Raw genomic sequence first — 25380 nt, 5'->3', positions numbered from 1 at the left:
TTATGTAGGATTCAATCCTATCCTGAAAGTTAGGCTGCCCCGGAGCAGGCTAGCTTTCAGGATAGGATTAGGACAGGTTTTCTATCCCGATCAGAGGTGAACCAGCTTTGTGATACAGAAAATCCGGAGTTGAGCCTGAAGTTATCTCGCTAACCCCTTAATCCCGCTTCGTGATACAGGCCTCTGCTGTTGTGATTCACTTCAGAAATGTTTAATTCAAAATAAAACAAAACGAAAACTTGGCGAAAGCAAACATTTCATTTAAATATCAATTCAAACTTCACCCACTGAGAACTAAGACAGAGAGGTGAACACGATTTAAATCAATCAATTTGCAGCTTATAGATTAGGGATGCAACGGTATGGAATTTTACAGTACGGTACGGTATCATCAAAATACCACGGTATGATAGTATTCAAGGTATTAAAAAAATGAATGACTATATATACACATATTCATTAATTTATATTTCAGTCACAAAAGTTTTTTTCAATATTGTCAAATGGCTTATATAGCGGACGGTGTCACATCATCTCACATGTTGTCATTGCTATGCGCCTCAGATCTATAAATGAACAAAGCATCGCGTTGCGTGGAGATGACAGCTTGTATATCTACTGTTTTGAACACCGTTGTATGGAGAATTATGTTTCGTTGCGATGTGATGACAACTTGTTCATCCGCTCTTTAGAATGAAATACAATCAAACAACACTGGATTTCGGTTCACCATCCTACCTTGGCTTTTGCAAACTTTGCATATTCGGGTGGGTGTCGTTCCCGGAGGTGACTGGACAAGTTACAAGTGTTTGCTCCTCTGGCAGCAACTTTCCTCTGACACAACTTGCATGCTGGTTCCCCATCATCTTGAATGGAACCGTCTGTTTGTTTTGGGTAGCCAAAAAACTCCCATACTGCCGTCTGAAGCCGCTTTGCTGCTGGATAAAGAGCTGGTTCTGGCAACTGATTTTCCTCAGCCTCTGCCATGTCTTGGCTCTCCTCTTCATGCCATGTGGATCTTCAGAATCATGGATGGACTACTTTTTTTGTCTTCTTTTTTTTTAATGGGTGGGTGTAACCTGGACAGCCAATGGGATCAATGGATGCGTCCCCTCCCCCCCAGCAAACAGGTAAGAAACGCCAATCAAATCAAAACAGCTGCTGTGGTGAAAATTGTGACCTGGTAAATTATGTGATCTTTACATTAGGCGTTTTTGTATGTAAAACGGGTTTCTGCTGTTTTAGCCACTAAATGTGGGAAAAGTATGAATGAATGTTTATTGACTGCGATCAGGCCTATTTTTAGTCAGATATGGTTTGATTTTGTCACAACTGGTCGTGCTGCACAGTGCAGGGCTGGCTGCAGTCACTCAGTCAGGGGGGCTTCTCCAAATGATCACAACGTGAGTCTAGCCACTCTAGCGACCCATGCAAGTGGAGCTGCACTCTGCTGCATATAATATGCGGCTGCGCATATAAAAATGAAAACACTGTGGGTACGGAAATCTTACGGTATCAATACCGTGGCCATTTGATACTGCGATACACCGTTTTATGGTATACCGCTGCATCCCTGCAACAGATCAATGAGAAGCTGTTTGCTGTCACATAAACAAGACATCAGGCACGATGATGTTGCAACAGTTTCTTTGGAAACTGTTTGGAATCTCGATGGCAGGTATTATACAGGAGAAAAAACTTTAGAAAAGCAGAGGCGTGGTCACAATTTACCCATAATGCAATGTGCAGTTGTTTTTTTTCCTGCCATAGTCATTTCTGTCCAGTGCTCGCGCTTTAAGTCTTGATCTGTCCTCCTGATGAAATGGATGAAGTGGTGTCAGTTCAGAAAGTCGATTTCTAAACCGACACTGAGGATGTTAAGGCGGAGAAAGGGGCTGGATCCTCGTTCCTCTTTAAGGCAGTTCACTCTTGTTTTTCTTCAGATCGTATAAATCTTTCGCCTTTTACTAAAGATTTCCGTGGAGAGGAACGTTATGAGTTTCAATTAATTTTTGGATGCCCTGTGTTTAACGGGGCTTCTAGTGATGTGAAAGACAAAACTAAGACGTTGTTTATGATGTCACTATAAAGGTATGTTGGGTTACCATAACCTATGCAAGTGTTAAAGATTAAACTCTAATGATAACACAGTGGGAAATGGAGAAACATAGTATTTTTTGTTTTATGTTAAGTTGAAATATTTGCTTCATATCATTGCTGGTTACCCATAATAAGCTAAATAGAGGTTTACATGATAATTTGCTAAATGAACCATAAATACTGATGAATTCAGTAGACTCGGCTGGAAGCAGAAATCATCCTAGACTTCCAGAAGTCAAGGACCACACTGCACTCAGGCCTGAGCATCAATGGGGAGGTGGTAGAGCGTGTCACAAACTTCACGTTTCTCGGACCGCACATCTCAGAGGACCTGGGCTGGACTGTGAACACCACTCACATTATCAAAAAGGCCCAGCAGCGACTCTTTTTTCTGAGAACGCTGAGGAGGAATAAACTCTCTCCACCTCTGCTGAGGAACTTCTACCACTGCACAATAGAGTGTGTCCTGACCTATGGATGTACGGTGTGGTACACCAGCTGCACCGAGAGGAAACAGCTGCAGCGGGTCATCAAGACTGCACAGTGGTTCATCGGCTCCCCACTACCACACCTGGTCACGCTTTTCCCATAATGCAACGAGAGCAATGGGTAACAGCTTTTTTTGTCAGTTCAGAAAGTCGTTTTACAAACCGACACCGAGGATGTTAAGACGGGGAAAGGGGCTGGATCCTTGTTCCTCTCTGAGGCAGTTCACTCTTGTTTCTCTTCAGATCGTATAAATCTTTCGCCTTTTACTAAAGATTTCCGTGGAGAGGAGCATTATGAGTATTAACTAATTTTTTGATGCCCTGCTTTTAGTGGGGCCTTCAAAGTTGTGGAAAGTGAATGTGAAGTGGTTCTTATGTTTGATGAAAATACAAACATAATGTAGCCTTTCAGTGGTTACATTGTCTTTGCGTTTTAACTTGAGATACACTTGCAGAGAAAAATGTCTTGACTACCTTTAATTTAGTGTCCCAGCTCATTCTTTTGGCAAACAAAAGAGGGATGTGTTGTGATTTATGTTGAAATGAAACAGGCCCTTTCCTTTTTTTTAACATAACTTTTTTTAGGCAAATTACCAGGGCAGGTATCAGGAGAACAGAGAAGTAAGCATTTGTTAGTGTTTTTTTCTGACATTTTTAGTCCAATGTAGCTGCAGGTTTTATAAAGGAGAAAATATTTTTTTGAAAAGCAGAGGCGTGGTCACGCTTTTCCCATAATGCAACGAGAGCAATGGGTCACAGCTTTTTTCTTTTTTCTCTGCTTTAACCCTTTCTGTCCAGTGCTCCTGTTTTAGAGTCACTTTAAGTCTTGATCTGTCCTCCTGATGAGCTGGATGAAGTGGTGTCAGTTCAGAAAGTTGGTTTATAAACCGACACCGAGGATGTTAAGACGGAGAAAGGGGCTGGATCCTCGTTCCTCTCTGAAGCAGTTCACTCTTGTTTCTCTTCAGATCGTATAAATCTTTCGCCTTTTACTAAAGATTTCCGTGGAGAGGAGCATTATGAGTATCAACTAATTTTTTGATGCCTTGTTTTTAGCAGGGCTTCCTATGGTGTGAAATAAAAAATTAGCACGTTTTCAAATACTTTCTTAAGTAATGTTTTTAAGAGATTCAATGGGATTACTGTGATCTAGAGCAGGGATGTCCAATCATGTGCCATAGAGGGCCAAGAGGCTGCAGGTTTTCATTCCAACCCAGGTCTCCACCAGGTGACTTCACTGATTAGTTCCTCCTTTCTGATACAAGATGAGATGATCAGTGAGCACGTTTACATGCAAACCATATTCCGGTATTATTCGGAATATTCACAATATTCCGGTTGCGCACGTGCCATGAAAACATGCACCGAACCCGATTAAGGTCATATTCACCTCAAGCATGTAAATGAAAGGCCAAACCTCAACAAAAGTTTACCGTTCTTTGTAAAAAATCGTTGTCGTGTAAACGGGGCCTAACTTCCAATGATTACAAGGTAGGAAATGGAGACATAAACAGATCTTTTTTGTTTTTAAAGTATTTGCTTCCTGTCATTGCTAATTACCTGAAAAAAGCAATAGAGGTTTCTAAGAGCCTGTTTTATCAGTTTATTGTAATTTAACAGTCAAAACATTTTACAGAGGAAATTGACCTCAGTGTCTTTAAGGTGTGATCCCAGTTCATTCCTGTCGCCAATGAGAGAGCGATGTGTTGAGTTGTAATTCAAGATGAAATTGAACAAGCCCTCTACACCTTTTTTTTTAAACCTAAATTTCTTTAGCAAATTGCAGCAGCAGATTTCTCTGCCTGTTAGTTTCCAATTCAGTGAAAATTGAAGGGTTCATGAATTAAGAACCCGTTCTTAATTATTATGCCTGTAAAAATAAAGGTCAAATAGCCTAAATAAATATTCTTGATGTTGTAACTGTTTCTTTGGAAACTGTTTGGAAACCCAATGGCAGGTATTATAGAGGAGAAAAGACTTTTGAAAAGCAGAGGCGTGGTCACAATTTACCCATAATGCAATGTGCAATGGGTAGTTTTTTTCCTGCCTTAGTCAGCTCAGGATGAGATGGATGAAGTGGTGTCAGTTCAGAAAGTTGATTTCTAAACCGACACCGAGGATGTTAAGACGGAGAAAGGGGCTGGATCCTCGTTCCTCTCTGAGGCAGTTCACTCTTGTTTCTCTTCAGATCGTATAAATCTTTCGCCTTTTACTAAAGATTTCCGTGGTGAGGAACTTTATGAGTGTCAACTAATTTTTTAATGCCCTGCATTCAGTGGGGTTTCCAGTTTTGTGCAAAATAAAGTTAATAAATTAGTAAACACACTGGTACATAAAAATTTAGTATTCGAGTGGGATTACATAATCTCGAAAAATTTTACAAACCAACTTCCAATGATGAAATGGTGGAAAATTGAGAAAAAAACATATTATATCTTTTTTAAGTTAAAGTATTTGTATTTGAAGTATTTGCTTCCTATCATTGCTGATTACCTGTAATAAGCTTCACTTTCACTTAACTTGATTCACAACCTAACACACTGCTCTTTTGTTCACCATAAGAATGAACAGGATGACTAAATTAAAGGGACTCAAGACATGTTTCCCTCTGAATACATCAACTGTGTTAAATTGCAGCATCTTAAAAGTACACAGAACATTAAAGACCCCATGGCATGAAAAATACGATTTTCGTTGTTCTTGCGTGATAGGGAAGGCCTTGGGGCCACATAAATACTGTCCCATGCATTAAACCTGTGATAAATGGAGAAATGCACACCGCCTATTTTTTGAAACTCTCCCTTTAAAACGTGCGGACAGCACTTCCTCCTCTTTGTGATGTCACACACAAGGCGACTCCGCCCACTTAAACTAGCCAGCCCGTCTGTTTCCCAGGTAACAAGGTAACAGGTTAGTGACATGTCTAAGAAACGTTGCTGCACCACAGACGGATGCAAGGAGACTCATGTTTCACTGCACACTCTTCCAAAAAAAAACCAAAAAAAAAAAAAACACACGTTACAGACCAGTGGCTGACGTCAATTTTTTTTCCCAGGTCCCACGGGATTTTAGTCCAAATTTGCTCCTCTGTTCGGCTCATTTCAGCGCCGACTGTTTTATCAACCTTGCACAATACAATGCCGGTTTCACAAAGAAACTGTTGGTAAAGGATCCTGCTGTCCCCACATCGTCTGGACCAATGTCAACTCCACGACCAGTAAGTGATTTTTTTGTCTCTGTCTCATCAAGACGGGAACGTTTTCGGAAGTTGTAAAGTTTTTCATTAGTACCGTTGATAACGTTATAGCCGTTAACTTGCCTGTGATTGGCCCGACCATATGCCACTGAGAAAACAGTCAGCCAATCAGTGGAGAGGGGCTGATTCTCTCTTCTGATTGGCTGCCAGAGCTCAGGGATAAAGGCAAGAGAGGAGCTGTGAAAATGTATTTAGCAGACCACAGGTCCTCAAAGCCACATTTTGCAGGAATATCAACAGTTAACATAAAACCCTGTAAAGCATGGGGCCTTTACCCAGTTAAACTATGCTTTTATTTTCACATGATCAGAAGCCCTGTTGAACACAGGGCATTAAAAAATTAGTTGATACTCAAAATGCTCCTCTCCACGGAAATCTTTAGTAAAAGGCGAAAGATTTATACGATCTGAAGAGAAACAAGAGTGAACTACCTAAGAAAGGAACGAGGATCCAGCCCCTTTCTCCGTCTTAATATCCTCGGTGTCGGTTTAGAAATCAACTTTCTGAACTGACACCACTTCATTCATCTCATCCTCAGCACAGATCAAGTCTTAAAGTGACCCTCAGGCACTGGACAGAAATGACTCAGGCAGAAAAACTACCCAGACTGTAGACTTTTGTGTAGACTTTTTCAATAAAAATGGAAAATGTGATTGTGTTGTGATTGATGTGATTGTGTTTGATGTCTGATGAAACAGCTTCTAATTGATCTGTAGGCTGCAAATTGATTGATTTAAGTCACGCTCACCCACGCTCACGTCGAATTTTTGTTGATAGGGGCGGGGGAGACACGCACACTTCAATCAATAATTAAGGATTTTAAGTTACTTTATAATAGCATGCAGTTATAAGAGAACCAGAATGGATGAACACACGGCTTTATTGTTAAGAAAATGAAACTTTGATCAATAAATCAAGTAATTTAAGGATCATAACATCATTATAACATAACATCATTACAACATAACATTATAACATAACATCATTTTAACATAACATCATTATAACATAACATCATTTTAATATGACATCATTATAACATAACAGCATGAAAAAAGAACAACTCTGCACTCCTGACTCAGGGCATTCATGTGTTTCCAAAAGTGGACCTTCTCTCAGTTTACCTACTGATAAATATTTCAAGCAGGGTCGAAACATCGCATTCATCCATAAGGTCACTGTGGGTATTCATAATGGCCAAATGCGTAAGTCTCTCCATCATGGTGCTGCGCAGCCAGGTGTTCAGCCTGCGCAAGGCTGAGAAAGAGCACTCGGATGCCGCAACAGATATGGGCAGGGCCAGACAGAGCTTCATGAGCTTCTCCACCTCTGACAGCATGGAGCGGGTTTGGGGCTGCAAGGTTTGCAGGACGGTCACAACATCCTGGATGGTGCAAATTTCTCATCCCCTACACACATCACTCAGGAGCTCAAGGCTTAGCTGCTCTCGTGGAAAGGGGGCCTGTTCCGGGGAACCCACATCGACTCGTTTCCCCTGAGCCGCCTCAATAACGGCCTGCTTTCGCCCTGCAGCTACGCGGAGTCCCTCCTGATCGAAATGCCGCTCCAACTCTGAGCACACCAGGTCCAGGGCCTACACAATTACAGGCTATTAATAAGTTTTATGGTAGGCTATGTGTTTTTCAAAATACTGTTGATATTGCCCCAAATAAGGCTTATTGTGAAACCTTACGTTATTACTATTTACCCTCCACGTCCTTCAACTCCCATTCCTCCTCCGCTGTATAGCGAAATCATGCTGGTGTGCGCTGGATATGGTGCCGTCAGCTTTTAGTGCCCTGTGTACTGCTTGGTCTTGGCCACCAGGTCGGCAAAGGTGTCCTCATGTCGCGGTGTGTCCAGTTGTTGGCAAAGGAGTTTGGCAGCTTCCATGGATCCAAGGGCTGTGACCTTGATGCCTTGCAGTGATCGAGCCACTGCTTCACATGGGGTGAATACAGTAACGCAGGCAAACAAGCCAAACACTGTGCGCGTACTGGTGCCCTTTTTGATCAGTCCTGCCACTTTGGCACGCATCTCCCCTTTGACAGTCCTGTCACCCTCCAAGGTCCTGAATGCCAGTAGCATCTCTCCATAGCCGGCCAGTAAACGTGACAGTGCCACAACTCTGATGCACCATCGAGTTGGGCACAGGGCAAGCAGGTTTAACACTTCACCACATCCAAAAAGAGACTGGTATCTGCTTTGCTGAATTATTAATAACAACTGTGACTTCTCATACGAAGTTCAGTGTATCAGCAACAAGGTGCACTTCTTTTGCTTCTTCTTGCGACACTAAATCCAGAGAGTGATTTGCGCAGTGGACAAACACGGAGTCAGGACATGTTTCCTTTAATCTTGCCTGCACTCCCCTGAACCTCCCAGACATGTTACTGGCTCCATCAAAACCGTAGCTTTTCAGCTTCTCCAGTGGCAAATTGAGCCGAACAAGGACATCTTTTAAGCGCAAAAACGGCATTTCTGCTGATGTGTCTGGGGCGTTGTAAAAGCCAAGAAAGAAATTGTGAACTTCCAGATTGTGATCAGCAAAGTGTATGTTGCATGAAAACTGTTCTTTGCCACTTGCGTCGGTGGTCCCATCAGCAGTTAAGCCAAAAAAGGGACTTTGGGATGCTTTGGCTACGATTTTTCTCTGAATGTCATGCGCAAACAGCTCCAGAATTTCATTTTGAATGCTATCAGACATCCAGTTGTCTCTCCTTTTCATCCAGTTCTCCAGGTCAGGATCAGTGCGTACCCTTCTCCACCATTAGCTGCCATAACACCCCATCCCGATTTGCAGCCCCTCTCAGAGGGAGTCCCTGGCGCCCCAGGAATCTTACGCAGCTGAAAATGAGCTCCAGCATTTTCCGCGCTGTTCTCTGATCTTTCGCAGCGGCCTCAGAGAGTAACGCATTAATTGGCGTTGTTTTCAATGCAGCCAATCTTTGGGTCGCATCTAAATGAATGCGAGTCTTTTCGTGGTCCCAGATCTTCTCCGTTGCTTTTCTCCAGTTTGAAAAGCCTTTATCTTTCAAAAATAGACTGTCGGCTTCTGACACGACCAGCTTGCTCTTGACAGCCGACCTGCACACACCACACACAATGCCATCACTGTCCACAATGTATTTCAGCCACTGCCACTCTCTGAACCAGGCAGCCTTGCAGGAGCAAGTGAACTTCTCCCCGCTAAACTTCCTGGCAGGAAAATTATAATCCTGCGATGGTTTGAAAGATATTACCTCTTGGCTACCAGCGGGTGGCATTGGGGAGGTAGGACCACAGCCGGGTCCTTTAGCTTGCTGCTGCTGCTGTTGCTCCTGTTGCTGCCCGCTTGCTGGCAGCAAATACATTCATCATGTCTTCCTTTTAACTAAAAGACATTTTTGTTCCTTTTAATCAGACATGGGATGTTTATTTACCTTGACAGTTTTGGAGGTAACTTCCTCTTCAGAAAGGTCCAATTGACATCCGGAGCGGCACCTGTCAGATCCGGCAGACCAGACCTGACCGGGTGCTGCGGCCGGTGCTGGCGTGGTGCTGGTCGGCACCAGGTCTGCCGGATCTCGGCGCACAGACTGCTGTACTTTCATTATAAACCGACTTTTGTTTATACGCGGTTGCAGTAGCAAACGGACAATGACACAGACAACATGGTTAATTATTGATTGGCAGGAGGAAAGTTTCATGATTTACGTCCGCGCGCTGCGTGCGTGACCATGCATGTGCTCGTGTATGCGCCCATACCGTGCTGAAGCACACCCCCTCCTACCGTGCCAGAGCGGGGGAAGTGTAGGCTACTGTATTCAAGTACGGAACAGAGCGATCACACTGGTCAAATAATCCGGATTTTAGGGGCAAACGTGCTTGGGCGCAGAACAGACTTGCAAATGTGAGTGTGCCCTTAGTCCTCAGTGGGTGAAGTTTGAATTGATATTTAAATGAAATGTTTGCTTTTGCCAAGTTTTTGTTTTATTTTGTTTTGAATTAAAAAATGTTTGAAAAGCAGAGGTCCGCGCTGAAATGAGCCCAACAGACAAGCAAATTTGGACGAAAACCCAATGGAGCCGTGAAACCGGGACCCTGAGCGTGATGTTATACGACCGTTCGTGTTTGAGCCCGACTCCGATCCCAAACCACAGACGGCAGGAAACACTGAACCACCTCAAATCTGTTTATTACAGGATGTTTCAGAATGTTAAGTTATGTTTGTTAAATGTGTTTTTAAATATGTTGTGAGCTTGTTGCCCGGGGAGCGGAGTCAGACTGGCTAAGTTTGCTCGCTTGTGAGCTTGTTGCCTGGGGAGCGGAGGCGGGCTGTGGGCGGAGTCACTGTCCTCATGACATCATTAAGTAACGGAAGTGCAATCCGCTCCTTTTACGGGGAGAGTTTCAAAAAACCGGCTGTGTGCACTTCTCCATTTATCATAGGTTTAATGCATGGAACAGTGGCTGAATCTCAATCTCCTCCCTAAGCCCTGAGCCCTCAATGACTTAAGTAGCTGCACCTGGAAAGTGATTGAGAGCGTGAGGCTGCAAGGGGCTGAAGTACTATAAAAAGGGAATGGGACAGCCCTTTGTTTGGGTGTCAACAGCGATGCATCATGTTTCTCACAATCGCAGCTTTGGGACTTTTTATTTTTATTTTTTTTTTAATTTAATTATTTTTATTTTCTTTTTATTTCACAAAAGGCATTGATGCGCTTGCCAAGAGATAAAAAACAAACATGCACTGCCTATCTGCTTATTTCCTTCGTTTCTGAAGGCCATCTTATATAAAATATTATACTCACATGGGAACTTCTTCTTTTTTGCAGCGTCACTGCTGATTGGACCCTCCATGTTTTTTGTTTACAAATTCGCTCGTTCCACTTCGCTTTTAAAGCGACTGCCAGCTGGTTTCCCCAGGGGATTCATGTCATACGTCACAATGCAATGAACTATGGGTAATTCCCTAACGCTAAGTCTGCGGAGATGCCCACTTACGGAAAGGGTGCATTAAGGGCTCAAAAAGTCCGCGAGAGATTCCTCACGCACTTCATGATTTGTCAATGGGACAACCCTAAGCCCTCACGGACTTGGCGGGAGCGCGCCTCAAAGTCAGTGAGTGTGTGAGGGTGGACATTGGGATTCCCTATCATGCAAAAACAACAAAAATTGCATTTTTCAGGCCATGGGGCCTTTAAGACTTGACCTGCCCTCCCGATGAGATCAATGAAGTGGTGTCAGTTCAGAAAGTTGGTTTATAAACCGACACCGAGGATGTTAAGACGGAGAAAGGGGCTGGATCCTCGTTCCTCTCTGAGGCAGTTCACTCTTGTTTCTCTTCAGATCGTATAAATCTTTCGCCTTTTACTAAAGATTTCCGTGGAGAGGAGCATCATGAGTTTTAACTAATTTTTTGATACCCTGCTGCTCAGCAGGGCTTCTGAAGTTGTGGAAAATGAAATAACAAGTTTAAGATTATTTATTTTTCCTTTTTTAAGTCAGAGTACTTGCTTCATACCATTGCTACCTACTGATATTAAACAAAATAGAGGTTTACATGAAAATTCCACTAAATGAACTATAAATACACATTAAATTCAGTAGACTCAGTTGGAAGCGGAAGAAAACCCAGCAGAGTTGTTGCTGCACATGTTGGCAAAAAGCAAAAGGTTGACATAGAGTGTGGACTTTTTCAATAAAAATGGAAAGAGCGAAATTTTCTTCTGGGAGGTCACTGGCAAACCTGTGTGGTGTTTATTTGTGTGTGCTTTCCCAAGTTTTTTGTTTTGTTTTGTTTTGAATTAAACATTTCTGAAGTGAATCACAATAGCAAGTGTTATGTAGGAGAGCAACATTTTTGAAAAGCAGAGGTGTGGTCACACTTTTCCATAATGCAACAAGAGCAATTGGTAGCAGTTTTTTTCAATTATTGTATTTGTAGTCTTAACTGTTTCTGTCCAGTGCTCCTGTTTTAGAGTCACTTTAAGACTTGATCTGCCCTCCTGATGAGATGGATGAAGTGGTGTCAGTTCAGAAAGTTGGTTTATAAACCGACACCGAGGATGTTAAGACGGAGAAAGGGGCTGGATCCTCGTTCCTCTCTCAGGCAGTTCACTCTTGTTTCTCTTCAAATCGTATAAATCTTTCGCCTTTTACTAAAGATTTCCGTGGTGAGAAACATTATGAGTATCAACTAATTTTTTGATGCCCTGCGTTCAGTGGGGCTTTCGTTTTTGTGCAAAATAAACTTACTAAGTTGGTAAATACACTATTACATAACATTTTGGCAGTTTGAGTGGGATTACCATAACCCAGACTAACTTCCAATGATGATATGATAGAAAAATGAGAAACAAATGTGATGTTATATCTTTTTTTGAGTTGAAGTATTTCCTTCATATCATAGCTTGTTCGTATATTATTAGTGCAATGCAACTGCAGGTATTATATAGGAGTTTTTTTTCTCTGATAAGCAGAGGTGTGGTCACACTTTTCCCATAATGCAACAACAGCAATGGGTCACATTTTTTTTTTACTATTATTTTTTATTATTATTATTTTTGTTTTGTTCCTTGAATCATTTCTGTCCAGTGCTCATGTTTTAGTGTCACTTTAAGACTGTATCTGCCATCAGGATGAGATGGATGAAGTGGTGTCTGTTCAGAAAGTTGGTTTACAAACCGACACTGAGGATGTTAAGACGGAGAAAGGGGCTGGATCCTTGTTACTCTGTGAGGCAGTTCACTCTTGTTTCTCTTCAGATCGTATAAATCTTTCGCCTTTTACTAAAGATTTCCGTGGAGAGGAACATTATGAGTATCAACTAATTTTTTGATGCCCTGCTTTTAGTGGGGCTTCCAGTCTTGTGTAAAATAATGGTAACAAATTGGTAAGCGTTAGTGCATAACCTCTCAGCAGTTTGAGTGTGATTATATACAATCTAGAAAGATTTTACAGACCAATTTACAATGATATGGTGGAAAATGGAGAAACAAAAATAATCTTATCTTTTTTAAGTTAAAGTATTTGCTTCCTATCATAGCTTATTACCCATAATCTGATGTTGTGGAGAAAAAAAAGACATTAGTACTTAGTTTATTCTTTATCTTTTCATGAAATTAAGTGGGATTACCATGATTTCTCTGGATTACAACGGTACAGAGAAATGTTACAAATCAAAATTCAACGATGATACGAAGGAAAATGGAGAAACAAACATTTTATTGTATCTTTTTTAAGTTGAAGTATTTGCTTCCTATCATAGCTGATTACCTGTAATAAGCTTCACTTTCACTTAACTTGATTCACACCCTAACACTCTGCTCTTTTTTTCGCCACAAGAATGAACAGGATGACTAAATTAAAGGGACTCAAGACATGTTTATCTCTGAATACATCAACTGTGTTAAATTGCAGCATCTTAGAAAGCACACAGGACAGGCATTAAACAGTTAAACTGTGCTTTTATTTTCACATAACTAGAAACTCTGCTGAATGCAGGGCATCAAAAATGAGTTGAAACGCATCCTGACGGCAGATCAAGTCTTAAAGTGACACTAAAACATGAGCACTGGACAGAAATGATGCAAGCTACAAAAGCAAAAAAAAAAAAAAAACAAAAAAAAAAACTGCGACTCATTTCTCTCGTTGCATTATGGGAAAAGTGTCCTACGTAGCAATACTATGAACCAAAAAAGAAAATACTGTCTTTATTTCTCCATTTCCAACTCTATCATCAACAATTTAATCTCTAAATTCTTTATAGAGCACAGCAATACCACTCAATCTGAAAGACAGCTTCAAAAATACTTTTTCACCAATTTTTTTTTCACAACACTGAAAGCCCTGCTAAACGCAGAGCATCAAAAAATTAGTTTATACTCATAATGTTCCTCTCCACGGAAATCTTTAGTAAAAGGCGAAAGATTTATACGATCTGAAGAGAAACAAGAGTGAACTGCCTGAGAGAGGAACGAGGATCCAGCCCCTTTCTCCGTCTTAACATCCTCGGTGTCGGTTTTTAAATCAACATTCTGAACCGACAGTACTTCATTTATCTCATCAGGAGGGCAGATCAAGACTTAAAGTTCCTCTAAAACATGAGCACTGGACAGAAATGGTTAAAGCAGAAAAAAAAAGTGTGGAAATCAAACCTACCCCGACACATCAAGATCAGTTTCTTCTCTGCTACTGTGAAGTCCATTCTCCTTTATGGCCGTGAGTGCTGGACACTGACGCAGGCCCTACAGAAGTCCTTGGACGCGTGCTACATGAGAATGCTATGTGTGGTTCTAACCATCAAACAGGATGAAAACATTACCAACACATGGCTGTAAGGGGAGTTACCACGTGTCAGAGAAGATAGCAACCAGGAGGATGGGACTTGCCGGTCACTGCCATCGACATTAACAACTCCCAGCAAGAAAGCTTTTGCTGTGGGAACCAATACGCAGTCATTGATCAACAGGGTGTCCCAAACCTACCTGCGTGGACGTGCAAAAGAACAACGCTGGTACAGAAAGCACAAATGAGCTGGCCAGATGTATGGAGAACCAGGTGGACTGGAAACGCCGATGATTGCCTCGTCTGTGGACGACGTAGAGAGAGACATGCATTATGGGGAAACTGCGCACACGTTTGCTTTTTTTTTTTTTTTTTTTTTTAAATCTGTGCTCCTAATACCTGATGTTCTAATTCACTTGAGGAAATTTAAGGTAAGAAAAAAGTGTAAAATTAAACTTCAATCACAACCTAGCAAACTGCTCTTTCATTTTCTGCAAGAATTAAAAGGATTATTGAATTATTAGTACTCAGAAAGCTTTTGTCTCTGAAAATGAGTTGAATTACACTTTAATTTTCACATAAACAGCAGCCCTGCTGACTGCAGGGCATCAAAAAATTAGTAAATTCTCATAATGTTCCTCTCCACGGAAATCTTTAGTAAAAGGCGAAAGATTTATACGATCTGAAGAGAAACAAGAGTGAACTGCCTCAGAGACAAATGAGGATCCAGCCCCTTTCTCCATCTTAACATCCTCGGTGTCGGTTTATAAACCAACTTTCTGAACTGACATCACTTCATCCATCTCATCAGGAGGGCAGATCAAGACTTAAAGTGACTCTAAAACAGGAGCACTGGACAGAAACAGTTAAGACTACAAATAGAATAACTGAAAAAAAAAAAAAAAAAAAAAAAACAGTTAAGACTACAAATACAATAATTGAAAAAAACTGCTACCAATTGCTCTTGTTGCATTATGGGAAAAGTGTGACCACACCTCTGCTTTTCAAAAATGTTGCTCTCCTACATAACACTTGCTATTGCGATTGACTTCCGAAATGTTTAATTCAAAACAAAACAAAGCAAAAAACGTGGGGAAAGCACACACAAATAAACACCACACAGGTTTGCCAGTGACCTCCCAGAAGAAAATTTCGCTCTTTCCATTTTTATTGAAAAAGTCCACACTCCATGTCAACATTATGCTTTTTGCCAACATGTGCAGCAACAACTCTGCTGGGTTTTTTCTGCTTCCAACTGAGTCTAATGAAATTATCTATATTTATTGTTCATTTAGTGGAATTATCATGTAAACCTCTATTTTAGTTGCTATGGGTAGATAGCAATGGTATGAAACAAACACTTTAACTTTAAAAAGGAAAAATGAATAGCACTTAACTTTTTATTTCATTTTTCACAGCTTCAGAAGCCCTGCTGAGCAGCAGGGCATCAAAAAATTAGTTAAAACTCATGATGCTACTCTCCACGGAAATCTTTAGTAAAAGGCGAAAGATTTATACGATCTGAAGAGAAACAAGAGTGAACTGCCTCCAAGGGCAACAATGATCCAGCCCCTTTCTCAGTCTTAACATCCTCGGTGTCGGTTTATAGATCAACTTTCTGAACTGACATCACTTCATCCATCTCATCAGGAGGGCTGAGCAAGGCTTAAAGCACGAGCACTGGACAGAAATGATTCAAGCAACAAAAAAAAAATTATAAATAATAATAATAAAAAAAAAAACTGTGACCCATTGCTCTCATTGCATTATGGGAAAAGTGTGACCGCCTCTGCTTTTCAAATACATACATACATATATACATACATACATCAATCAATCAATCAATTGATCAATCTTTTCTCCTATATAATACCTGCAGATGCACTGCACTAAAAATTTAAGAAAAAAAAACTTGTCTCAAAAAATTCTGTAAAATTCACCAGTTGTCCCTTATTTATCCAATAGGCACATTGTAAAATTAGTTTGCTCGGATGGATACTTTTTGAGATATGCCCAATTTAGTGAGGGGAGTATGTGTCGATTTTGGTGCAATTTTTCGCGCGTCCTTATTTTTCCTCCATTTTCAGGTGTCAATATCTCAGGAACTACACCACATAGGGGACTGAAATTTGGTACGATAATACACCTCCACCTACTCTCTCAGAATATACAAAAACATCTGTCATACATCATAACTGGTAGGCATGGCAGCACCTCAAAAATGGAAAAAAAAATTACACAGGTTTCGTGGTCAACCATGTTTAGGCCTTCAGAAAACAACTTTGTATTTGCCCCAGCTTCTTGATTTTCTCAGAGCTTTCAGATACATACATAGACTGTTCAAAGCATTAATGGTTAGTCAGATATATGCATCGGTTTCTGGATGGCAGCTTCTCCAAATCCATAAAAAAAGTTTTTGCGTCAGATTTTTATTGGTCCATAACTGCATGTGGGAATGTCTTAAAAAATCTGATCTCTGTTTTAATTTAAAGTTCAAAGCTTACTCTTTCTTGGGATATAAAACAGTTTTTCTTTATGCAAGTCCTTCATTTTTATTTTTGATCCCAAATATGGGGTTATTTCACCACTTGCGAATATTGAAATTCCTCAGTATTAGACCATTGTCGCTTGCTTTTGTCTTCATATTCATTTATTGTTTATTATTTGTTCATTATTAACCTAAAATATAATGACCATTGCATCAGACAAGCATTTATTTGTCAAAACATCAACATTTTCATGAACTTTTTACCAAATCTCTTAAGCTGCATATTCACACAGTTCGTGATTTCGCTTCCAAATTTCCACAGTAAAGTACCCAATTTCACCATACATAAAATATGCATAAAATTGACTACTTTACCAATTGAAACCATTTTGGTGTGATTATCTTCAAAATTGGAAAATTGGAAAATGTCACACACAGCGACCGGGGTTCGAATCCGACCTCAGGTCCTTTGTTAGAGATCCTACGATACCATTTTTTCCTTGCCGATCCGATACTAAATTCTGCCTAAAAGCCAATACTGATCCGATACCAGCGTGCTTCTGCTGTACACTACCAACCTTACATGATATGATTGTTGTCATCAGGTTAAGCCCTTTGTAAAATATGAAAGAACATACAGAGAATGAATGCCACAGAACTGTTCTTTTATTGTCCAACTTAGTTTGACAGTCTAGACACTCTTAAACCGTTAACATTTTAAGTTTACAGCTGCTTGTTGTAACAGTTACAACAGTAGTGCAATGGCATTTAACCTTCTAACAAAGTGAGCATCTACTCAAGTACTCAGTAGAGTAAACAAAAGCAATCTGTTGTTTGCTTCAAAAAAGTTACACACTGAACAACAGGAATACTGTAAGTTCACTTCAGTTCCAAAAGTAGGCTACAGTACAGAATTGAAGTAGCTGTACAGGAATAAAGACAAAAATAATCCCTGTTAAAGTGCAAGCATTAACAAAAGTAAAGTAAAAGTATTATTCTTTTTTAGAAACAGTATTGCAACAGCAACATTCAATGTGCAAATTAAACATTCAAAATGAATAAAAAATAAGAATCACAACAATTAGCAATTACAGGGACCAGGGTAAAAAGAAATAGCAGCATCTATGCTAACCCTACACTGTAGTGTAAACAATAACATCACTTCAAGTGGGCATTCAAGTGGGCATACACATTGTGTGTATAAAGCAGTAGGCCTACTGCTCTGACTGCTGCTAGTGCTTAAATCCAAGAGCAATGGTAAGTTCTTCTTCAAGAAGACGATCATTTCTGCTCTCTCCTCCAAGCCTGTTTCTCTTCGCATCGAGAATGTTGGAGACTGTACTGAATAGTCTCTCACTATCTACACTGGTAGATGGAGCACAGAGGAATTTTTCAGCAGTGGCAGCCAGGGTGGGAAACTGTAATTTGTTGTCTTTCCAGTACTTGAATGGGCTCTCTGTGCATGGGATGGTTTTCTGTGACAATTACGTATGTATTTGAAGTTGAACCTGGGAGCTTGTGCTGCTTGTTGCCCCGGGCTCATCTACCTCCATATGCTCCAGGAGGATTTTTGTCAAATACCCCCTTCAAGCTGCTTTTTCTGCCGCTGCTGCTTGCCTCAGCCTGTGCTTCCATGCGTGTGGCCTTCTCTGCTGGTTCTGCTTCCTCAGTTGTACTCAAAGACTCCTCCATCTTCTCCACCTCCTTGGTTAGTGCATCCTTTGCATGCTTGATGCTGTCTGCACTTGTGAAGTATCTGAAAATACAATATTAAATAATAAAAGTCTAAACAAACAATAATCTCCCTCTAAGTGTAATGATTATTAATGCATGTTGTGCCATGTAATGACAATAACTTAACGTAATGCAATATGACACTGGCTGTTTAGCCATTACTCGTGTTAAAATACACTTTAATATTAATAATTACATACAGATTTGGACTATTACATTATTGTTGGACAATGGACATACCAGTCTTTGTAACGTGCATCCAAGAGAGTGGCAACTGCGTACAATCCTCCTTTTCGACGTGTGCAAATCTATTATTGACAGCCTCAAGGAGGGTGGCCTTCATTGTTTTAATCCGAGTCCTCCTCGGTCTCCCGGGCAAGCAGCCGTTTTAGCACGGTGACATTGGGGATAACGTCAGCTGCAGATGAGGTGGAGAGGCTTATCTTTTTGGTCACTTCTTCAAATGGAGCCAGAACCACCGTTTTCTCTAGCAAAGCCCATTGGTTGGTTGTGAGGGTCGCTGGCAGGTCGTCGTGGTCAGCTATATATGATGAAATGGATCTCTTCTGCTCCAATATACTCTCAATCATATGGAACGTACTGTTCCACCTCGCTGCCACGTCTTGTTGCAGACGTTTGATGGGCATTTCGAGGTCTTTCTGGTGAACAGCCAGACGTGATGTAGCCGCTGGCGAGTGTTTGAAATGTCCAATTATTTTTCTGGCAATCGCCAGCGCATCTTTAACACTTCTCTGTGACAGTAGTCCTTTGTTCACCACAAGGTTGGTCGAGTGGGCAAAACATCCCAAACTAGACACGTTCATAATCTCCATTGCCTTCTTCATATTGCTTGCATTGTTGCCCAAAAACAATTATGGGAAAAGTGTCCTAGGTAGCAATGCTATGAACAAAAAAAAACAAAAATAATACTGTCTTTATTTCTCCATTTCCAACTGTATCATCGTCAACTTAATCTCTAAATCTTTTGTAGGTCACGGTAATACCACTCAATCTGAAAGATAACTTCAAAATTACTTCTTCATCACTTTTTTTTTTTTCACAACACTGGGGAAAAAAAATTGAAATTTTCTTCTGGGAGGTCAGTGGCAAACCTGTGTGGTGTTCATTTGTGTGTTCCTTCCCCAAATGTTTTGTTAAACATTTCTGAAGCGAAAGAGTTATGTAGGAGAGCAAAATTTTTGAAAAGCAGAGGCGTGGTCACACTTTTCCCGTAATCCAATGACAGCAATGGTTTTTTTTGTTGTTTTTTTTTTCCAAGTATTGTATTTGTAGTCTTAACTGTTTCTGTCCAGTGCTCCTGTTTTAAAGTCACTTTAAGTCTTGATCTGCCCTCCTGATGAGATGAATGAAGTGGTGTCAGTTCAGAAAGTTGGATTATAAACCGACACCGAGGATGTTAAGACAGAGAAAGGGGCTGGATCCTCGTTCCTCTCTGAGGCCGTTCACTCTTGTTTCTCTTCAGATCGTATAAATCTTTCGCCTTTTACTAAAGATTTCCGTGGAGAGGAACATTATGAGTATTAACTAATTTTTTGATGTCCTGCATTTAGCAGGGCTTCTAATGGTGTGAAATATGATTTTAATCTATTTGGAAGTATTTCCACATATAAAAATTTTAGGAGCTTCAATGGGATTACCATGATCTAGAGAAGGGGTGTTTAACAATGGTCCATGGAGGGCCAAGAGACTGCAGGTTTTTATTCCAACCCAGACCTCCACCAGGTGACTTCACTGATCACCTTACCAGAAAGGAGGAACTGATCAGTGAAGTCACCTGGTGGAGATCTGGGTTGGAATGAAAACCTGCAGTCTCTTGGCCCTCCATGGCACATGATTGGACACCCCTGATCTAGAGAAATGTTACAGATTAACTTCCAATGATGACAAGGTGGGAAATGGAGAAATAAACATATCTTTTTTTAAGTATTTGCTTCCTGTCATTGCTAATTACCTGAAAGTAGTAGAGGTTTCTAAGAGCCTGTTTTATCAGTTTATTGTAATTTAACAGTCAAAACATTTTACAGAGGAAATTGACCTCAGTGTCTTTAAGGTGTGATCCCAGTTCATTCCTGTCGCCAACGAGAGAGCGATGTGTTGAGTTGTAATTCAAGATTAAATTGAACATGCCCTCTACACCTTTTTTTTTTAAACTTAAATTTCTTAAGCAAATTACAGCAGCAGATTTCTCTGCCTGTTAGTTTCCAGTTCAGTGAAAATTGAAACGTTTATGACTTATTGTTGATGTTGTAACTGTTTCTTTGGAAACTGATGGCAGGCTTTATAGAGGAGAAAAGACTTCAGAAAAGCAGAGGCCGGGTGACAATTTTCCCATAATGCAATGTGCAATGGGTAGTTTTTTTTTTCTTTTTTTCTTTCTGACTTAGTCATTTCTGTCCAGTGCCTGAGGGTCACTTTAAGACTTGATCTGCCATCAGGATGAGATAAATGAAGTGGTGTCAGTTCAGAAAGTCGATTTATAAACCAACACCGAGGATGTTAAGACGGAAAAAGGGGCTGGATCCTCGTTCCTGTCTGAGGCAGTTCACTCTTGTTTCTCTTCAGATCGTATAAATCTTTCGCCTTTTACTAAAGATTTCCGTGGAGAGAAGCATTATGAGTATAAACTAATTTTTGATGCCCTGCATTCAGTAGGGTTTTTAATTATGTGTAAGTTAAAATGTAGTTTTAGTGTTTAAAGGCCCCATGCTGTACAGGGTTTTATTTTAACTGGTGATTATTCCTGCAAGATGTATCTGTGGTCTGTTAAATATATTTTCACAGCTCCTCTTTTTTGCCTTTCTCCCGGAGCTCTGGCAGCACAGTTTGTTTAGCCAATCAGAAGAGAGAATCAGCCCCTCTCCACTGATTGGCTGTTTTCTGAGTGACATATGGTCAGGCCAATCACAGGCAAGTTAACGGCTATAAAGTTATCAACGGTACTAATGAAAAACTTTAAAACTTCCGAAAACATTCCCATCTTGATGAGACAGAGACAAAAAATCACTTACTGGTCGTGGAGTTGACGTTGGTCCAGCAATGTGGGGACAGCAGGATCCTTTACCAGCAGTTTCTTTGTGAAACCGGCATTGTATTGTGTCAGGTTGATAAGACAGTCTGCACTGAAATGAGCTGAACAGATGAGCAAATTTGGACTAAAATCCCGCGAGACCCGGGAAAAAATTCATTCAGTGTGTGTTTTTTTTTTTTTTGAAGAGTGGGCAATGAAACACGAGTCTCCTTGCATCCGTCTGTGGCGCAACAACGTTTCTTGGACATGTCTCTAACTTGTTACCTTGTTACTTGGGAAACAGACGGGCTGGCTAGATTAAGTGGGGCGGAGTCGTCTTATGTATGACATCACAAAGAGGAGGAAGTGCTGTCCGCGCGTTTTAAAGGGAGCGTTTCAAAAAACGGGCGGTGTGCATTTCTCCATTTATCACAGGTTTAACGCATGGGACAGTATTTATGTGGCCCCAAGGCCTTCCCTCTCACACAAAAACAACGAAAATTTTTGTAGCTTGAATCATTTCTGTCCTGTGCTCATGTTTTAGAGTCATTTTAAGTCTTGATCTGCCATCAGGATGAGATAAATGAAGTGGTGTCAGTTCACAAAGTTGATTTCTAAACCGACACCGAGGATGTTAAGACGGAGAAAGGGGCTGGATCCTCGTTCCTTTCTTAGGTAGTTCACTCTTGTTTCTCTTCAGATCGTATAAATCTTTCGCCTTTTACTAAAGATTTCCGTGGAGAGGAACATTATGAGTTTCAACTAATTTTTTGATGCCCTGTGCTTAGCAGGGCTTCCAATAGTGTGAAAAAAGAAAATAAAGTGATAAATACAAGGTTGGCTTGGCAGTAAAAAAAAAACAAAAAAATTGGGTAAATGTGGAATTTGAAATGTGAAATTATGACTACATAAAAGTGAATGTTTTTATAAACAAATGATATGTATGTATGTATTAGATACAGTATTTTCCAAAGCGCTTTATATAATGGCAAAATTTGCAGCCTGGTTGAGAGCACTTAATTTTTCTTGTTGTCGCTGTTGTTGTCGTTTTTTTTTTGTTTTTTTTTATAAGAGCTCTAAGGTTCTATCATATGGAAAATTGACAATCAGGAAAATGCAATCAGGAATGTGTTATTACTGAAAATGACCTGACATTATGTCATGCTGTTTTTCATAACGTATCTGAAATGTGAAGACCAAACTTAAATGTAAAGCGGCTTTCACATAGGATGCGGTTTGCGCTGCACTCACCACGGGGTACGGCACAGTGCAGGGTGCAGAGCAGGGCACACATACGCACATCACGCACATCTTTGGTGCTATTTGCTAGGCGACCGAAACAGATGCTAGGAAGTAGTGATATGAAGCAAGGGTATGCTATATTTTATTTTAAGCATTTTATCGTGGAAGTAGCAAAAAACATCACACATTTCTACCGCTTTTTAAACACACCTGGTAAGCCCAAATTGTTGGAACTTTTTCTCCATATTTGAGTTTCCTTGCCGATGACACCGTATGACTTTAGTCTTGTGTCCCACAGCTCAACACACGGGGACACAGCAAAGATTATTCTCTTCTCCATGTTCGTGTTGATCTCCCAGACTCCACCAGATTGTTTTCAGACTCTGCCAGATTCTCTCCTAGTGGACACGCAGAGCGCTGTGCCCAAGTTAAAACATTTTCAACTCTGCTGCGCTATGTGAAACGGGCCTTATGCATCGTTAACGTTACCGGTTGGTGACGTTAACAGTGCGGTGTTAACCCTGACGTTAACATTAGGGTCCCAGAAAATCTCCCTCTTTTTCACAGGCTAACGTTGATATTAGCAGGTTTGTTTCAATGTAAAAATCAATCAAACTTAGCCTTTTTCTCACCCTTTTTTCTCCCTTTGCGCTCTTGATTCTGCCGCTGTAAAGCCAGACAGGAAAGTGATGTCTCTTATGATGTTTGTTTTTCAAAATAAAGTTCACTGCAGCGTGGTGTAACATTTCATAGCCTTTAAATTATAATTTCAAACTCTGATTACAATAAGTGTATATGTATAATGTATATGTGTGTGCACATATCAATTCATACAATATACTTTATAATGTTTTAACATCTGAAAAACAACAACAACAACATTGTGAAGGTGAGGCGGCTTTTATTTTGCCATGGTGGTGCACCACACTCAATTATATGTAGCGGAAACCCTGAAACAGCTCATAATGAAGTTAGGTTTGAGATTGAGTGGGATTATCATGACCTACAGACGATTTAGTTGGAAATTCATAAATAAAGACGGTATTATTTTTGGTTTTTTGATCATAGAATTGCTATTTAGGACCCTTTTCCCATAATGCAACGAGAGCAATGGGTCACAGTTTAGTTTTTGTTTTTAAATTATACGTTTTTTGCTTTTGTAGCTTGCATCATTTCTGTCCAGTGCTCATGTTTTACTGTCACTTTAAGACTTGATCTGCCGTCAGGACGCGTTTCAACTCATTTTTGATGCCCTGCATTCAGCAGAGTTTCTAGTTATGTGAAAATTAAAGCACATGTTAACTGTTTAATGCCTGTTCTGTGTGCTTCTAAGATGCTGCAATTTAACACAGTTGATGTATTCAGAGAGAAACATGTCTTGAGTCCCTTTAATTTAGTCATCCTGTTCATTCTTGTGGCAAACAAAAGAGCAGTGTGTTGAAAGTGGAGCTTATTACAGGTAATCAGCTATGATAGGAAGCAAATACTTTAACTTAAAAAAAGATACTATTGTATGTTTGTTTCTCCATTTTCCTTCGTATCATCATTGAAATTTGATCTGTAACATTTCTCAATATCGTTGTAATCCAGAGAAATCATGGTAATCCCACTTAATTTTGTGAAAAGATAAAGACTGAACTAAGTACTAATGTCTTTTTTCCCCCCATAACATCAGATTATGGGTAATTAGCTAGCTATTCCACCATATCATCTTTGGAAGTTGGTCTGCAAAATCTCTCTAGATTGCGGCAATCCCACTGAAACTGCTGAAATGTTATGCACTAATGTTTTACGATTTATTAACTTTAAACAAAACTGGAAACCCCACTGAATGCAGGGCATCAAAAAATTTGTTGATACTCATCATGCTCCTCTCCACGGAAATCTTTAGTAAAAGGCGAAAGATTTATACGATCTGAAGAGAAACAAGAGTGAACTGCCTCAGAGAGGAACGAGGATCCAGCCCCTTTCTCCGTCTTAGCATCCTCGGTGTCGGTTTATAAATCAACTTTCTGAACTGACACCACTTCATTCAGCTCACCAGGAGGGCAGATCAAGTCTTAAAGTGACACTAAAACATGAGCACTGGACAGAAATGATTCAAGCTACAAAATAAATAATGAAAAAAAAAGCTACCCATTTGCATGCATAAATAAAGACGGTATTTTTTTTTTTTTTTTGGTTTTTGATCTGTCCTCCTGATGAGTTGAATGAAGTGGTGTCAGTTCAGAAAGTTGGTTTATAAACCGACACCGAGGATGTTAAGACGGAGAAAGGGGCTGGATCCTCGTTCCTCTCTGAGGCAGTTCATTCTTGTTTCTCTTCAGATCGTATAAATCTTTCGCCTTTTACTAAAGATTTCCGTGGGGAGGAGCATTATGAGTATCAACCAATTTTTTGATGCTCTGCATTTAGCAGAGCTTCCAGTTTTGTGCAAAAAGAAGTTAATGAAGTAGTAAGTACATTAGTACATCATTTTTAGGCACTGTGAGTGGGATTACCATAACCTAGAGAGATTTTACAGATGTACTTCCAAAGATGATATTTTGGAAAATTTTTAAACAAACATTATCTTTTTTTTTTTTTTTTTTTTTTTTTAAATAAAAGAATTTCCTTCCTATTTCCTTCCTACTCAATTAAATGTAGCGGAAACCCTGAAACAGCTCATAATGAAGTTAGGTTTGAGATTGAGTGGGATTATCATGACCTACAGAAGATTTAGTTGGAAATGCATAAATAAAGACGGTATTATTTTTGTTTTTTTGGTTTTTGA

At 40.2% G+C, this 25380-nt stretch overlaps 16 non-coding genes across 16 annotated transcripts; 11 read left to right on the top strand and 5 right to left on the bottom strand.

Annotated features, from left to right (window-relative positions):
• The first annotated feature begins 1923 nt into the window (after positions 1-1923).
• Positions 1924-2038, top strand: LOC115362794 (U5 spliceosomal RNA). The gene has a single exon (XR_003928527.1). It is a non-coding gene; the product is annotated as a U5 spliceosomal RNA (small nuclear RNA).
• A 773-nt stretch (positions 2039-2811) lies between these two features.
• LOC115362798 (U5 spliceosomal RNA) lies at positions 2812-2926 on the top strand. Its single transcript, XR_003928531.1, has one exon. It is a non-coding gene; the product is annotated as a U5 spliceosomal RNA (small nuclear RNA).
• Positions 2927-3536: 610 nt separating this feature from the next.
• Positions 3537-3651, top strand: LOC115362784 (U5 spliceosomal RNA). Its single transcript, XR_003928518.1, has one exon. It is a non-coding gene; the product is annotated as a U5 spliceosomal RNA (small nuclear RNA).
• A 1105-nt stretch (positions 3652-4756) lies between these two features.
• On the top strand, positions 4757-4871 carry LOC115362818 (U5 spliceosomal RNA). Its single transcript, XR_003928550.1, has one exon. It is a non-coding gene; the product is annotated as a U5 spliceosomal RNA (small nuclear RNA).
• Positions 4872-6155: 1284 nt separating this feature from the next.
• LOC115362788 (U5 spliceosomal RNA) lies at positions 6156-6270 on the bottom strand. The gene has a single exon (XR_003928522.1). It is a non-coding gene; the product is annotated as a U5 spliceosomal RNA (small nuclear RNA).
• A 4885-nt stretch (positions 6271-11155) lies between these two features.
• Positions 11156-11270, top strand: LOC115362800 (U5 spliceosomal RNA). Its single transcript, XR_003928533.1, has one exon. It is a non-coding gene; the product is annotated as a U5 spliceosomal RNA (small nuclear RNA).
• Positions 11271-11943: 673 nt separating this feature from the next.
• LOC115362806 (U5 spliceosomal RNA) lies at positions 11944-12058 on the top strand. The gene has a single exon (XR_003928539.1). It is a non-coding gene; the product is annotated as a U5 spliceosomal RNA (small nuclear RNA).
• A 515-nt stretch (positions 12059-12573) lies between these two features.
• Positions 12574-12688, top strand: LOC115362786 (U5 spliceosomal RNA). Its single transcript, XR_003928520.1, has one exon. It is a non-coding gene; the product is annotated as a U5 spliceosomal RNA (small nuclear RNA).
• A 985-nt stretch (positions 12689-13673) lies between these two features.
• Positions 13674-13788, bottom strand: LOC115362816 (U5 spliceosomal RNA). Its single transcript, XR_003928548.1, has one exon. It is a non-coding gene; the product is annotated as a U5 spliceosomal RNA (small nuclear RNA).
• A 914-nt stretch (positions 13789-14702) lies between these two features.
• LOC115362828 (U5 spliceosomal RNA) lies at positions 14703-14815 on the bottom strand. Its single transcript, XR_003928557.1, has one exon. It is a non-coding gene; the product is annotated as a U5 spliceosomal RNA (small nuclear RNA).
• Positions 14816-15540: 725 nt separating this feature from the next.
• On the bottom strand, positions 15541-15656 carry LOC115362796 (U5 spliceosomal RNA). The gene has a single exon (XR_003928529.1). It is a non-coding gene; the product is annotated as a U5 spliceosomal RNA (small nuclear RNA).
• A 4144-nt stretch (positions 15657-19800) lies between these two features.
• LOC115362793 (U5 spliceosomal RNA) lies at positions 19801-19915 on the top strand. Its single transcript, XR_003928526.1, has one exon. It is a non-coding gene; the product is annotated as a U5 spliceosomal RNA (small nuclear RNA).
• Positions 19916-20900: 985 nt separating this feature from the next.
• Positions 20901-21013, top strand: LOC115362812 (U5 spliceosomal RNA). The gene has a single exon (XR_003928544.1). It is a non-coding gene; the product is annotated as a U5 spliceosomal RNA (small nuclear RNA).
• Positions 21014-22045: 1032 nt separating this feature from the next.
• On the top strand, positions 22046-22160 carry LOC115362804 (U5 spliceosomal RNA). The gene has a single exon (XR_003928537.1). It is a non-coding gene; the product is annotated as a U5 spliceosomal RNA (small nuclear RNA).
• A 2267-nt stretch (positions 22161-24427) lies between these two features.
• Positions 24428-24542, bottom strand: LOC115362813 (U5 spliceosomal RNA). The gene has a single exon (XR_003928545.1). It is a non-coding gene; the product is annotated as a U5 spliceosomal RNA (small nuclear RNA).
• A 372-nt stretch (positions 24543-24914) lies between these two features.
• Positions 24915-25029, top strand: LOC115362805 (U5 spliceosomal RNA). The gene has a single exon (XR_003928538.1). It is a non-coding gene; the product is annotated as a U5 spliceosomal RNA (small nuclear RNA).
• Positions 25030-25380: the final 351 nt, after the last annotated feature.

The sequence above is a fragment of the Myripristis murdjan genome, chromosome 7 (genome assembly GCF_902150065.1).
Source record: "Myripristis murdjan chromosome 7, fMyrMur1.1, whole genome shotgun sequence".
NCBI classification, from domain to species: domain Eukaryota; kingdom Metazoa; phylum Chordata; class Actinopteri; order Holocentriformes; family Holocentridae; genus Myripristis; species Myripristis murdjan.
This window is presented reverse-complemented; position numbering and strand designations above follow the sequence as displayed.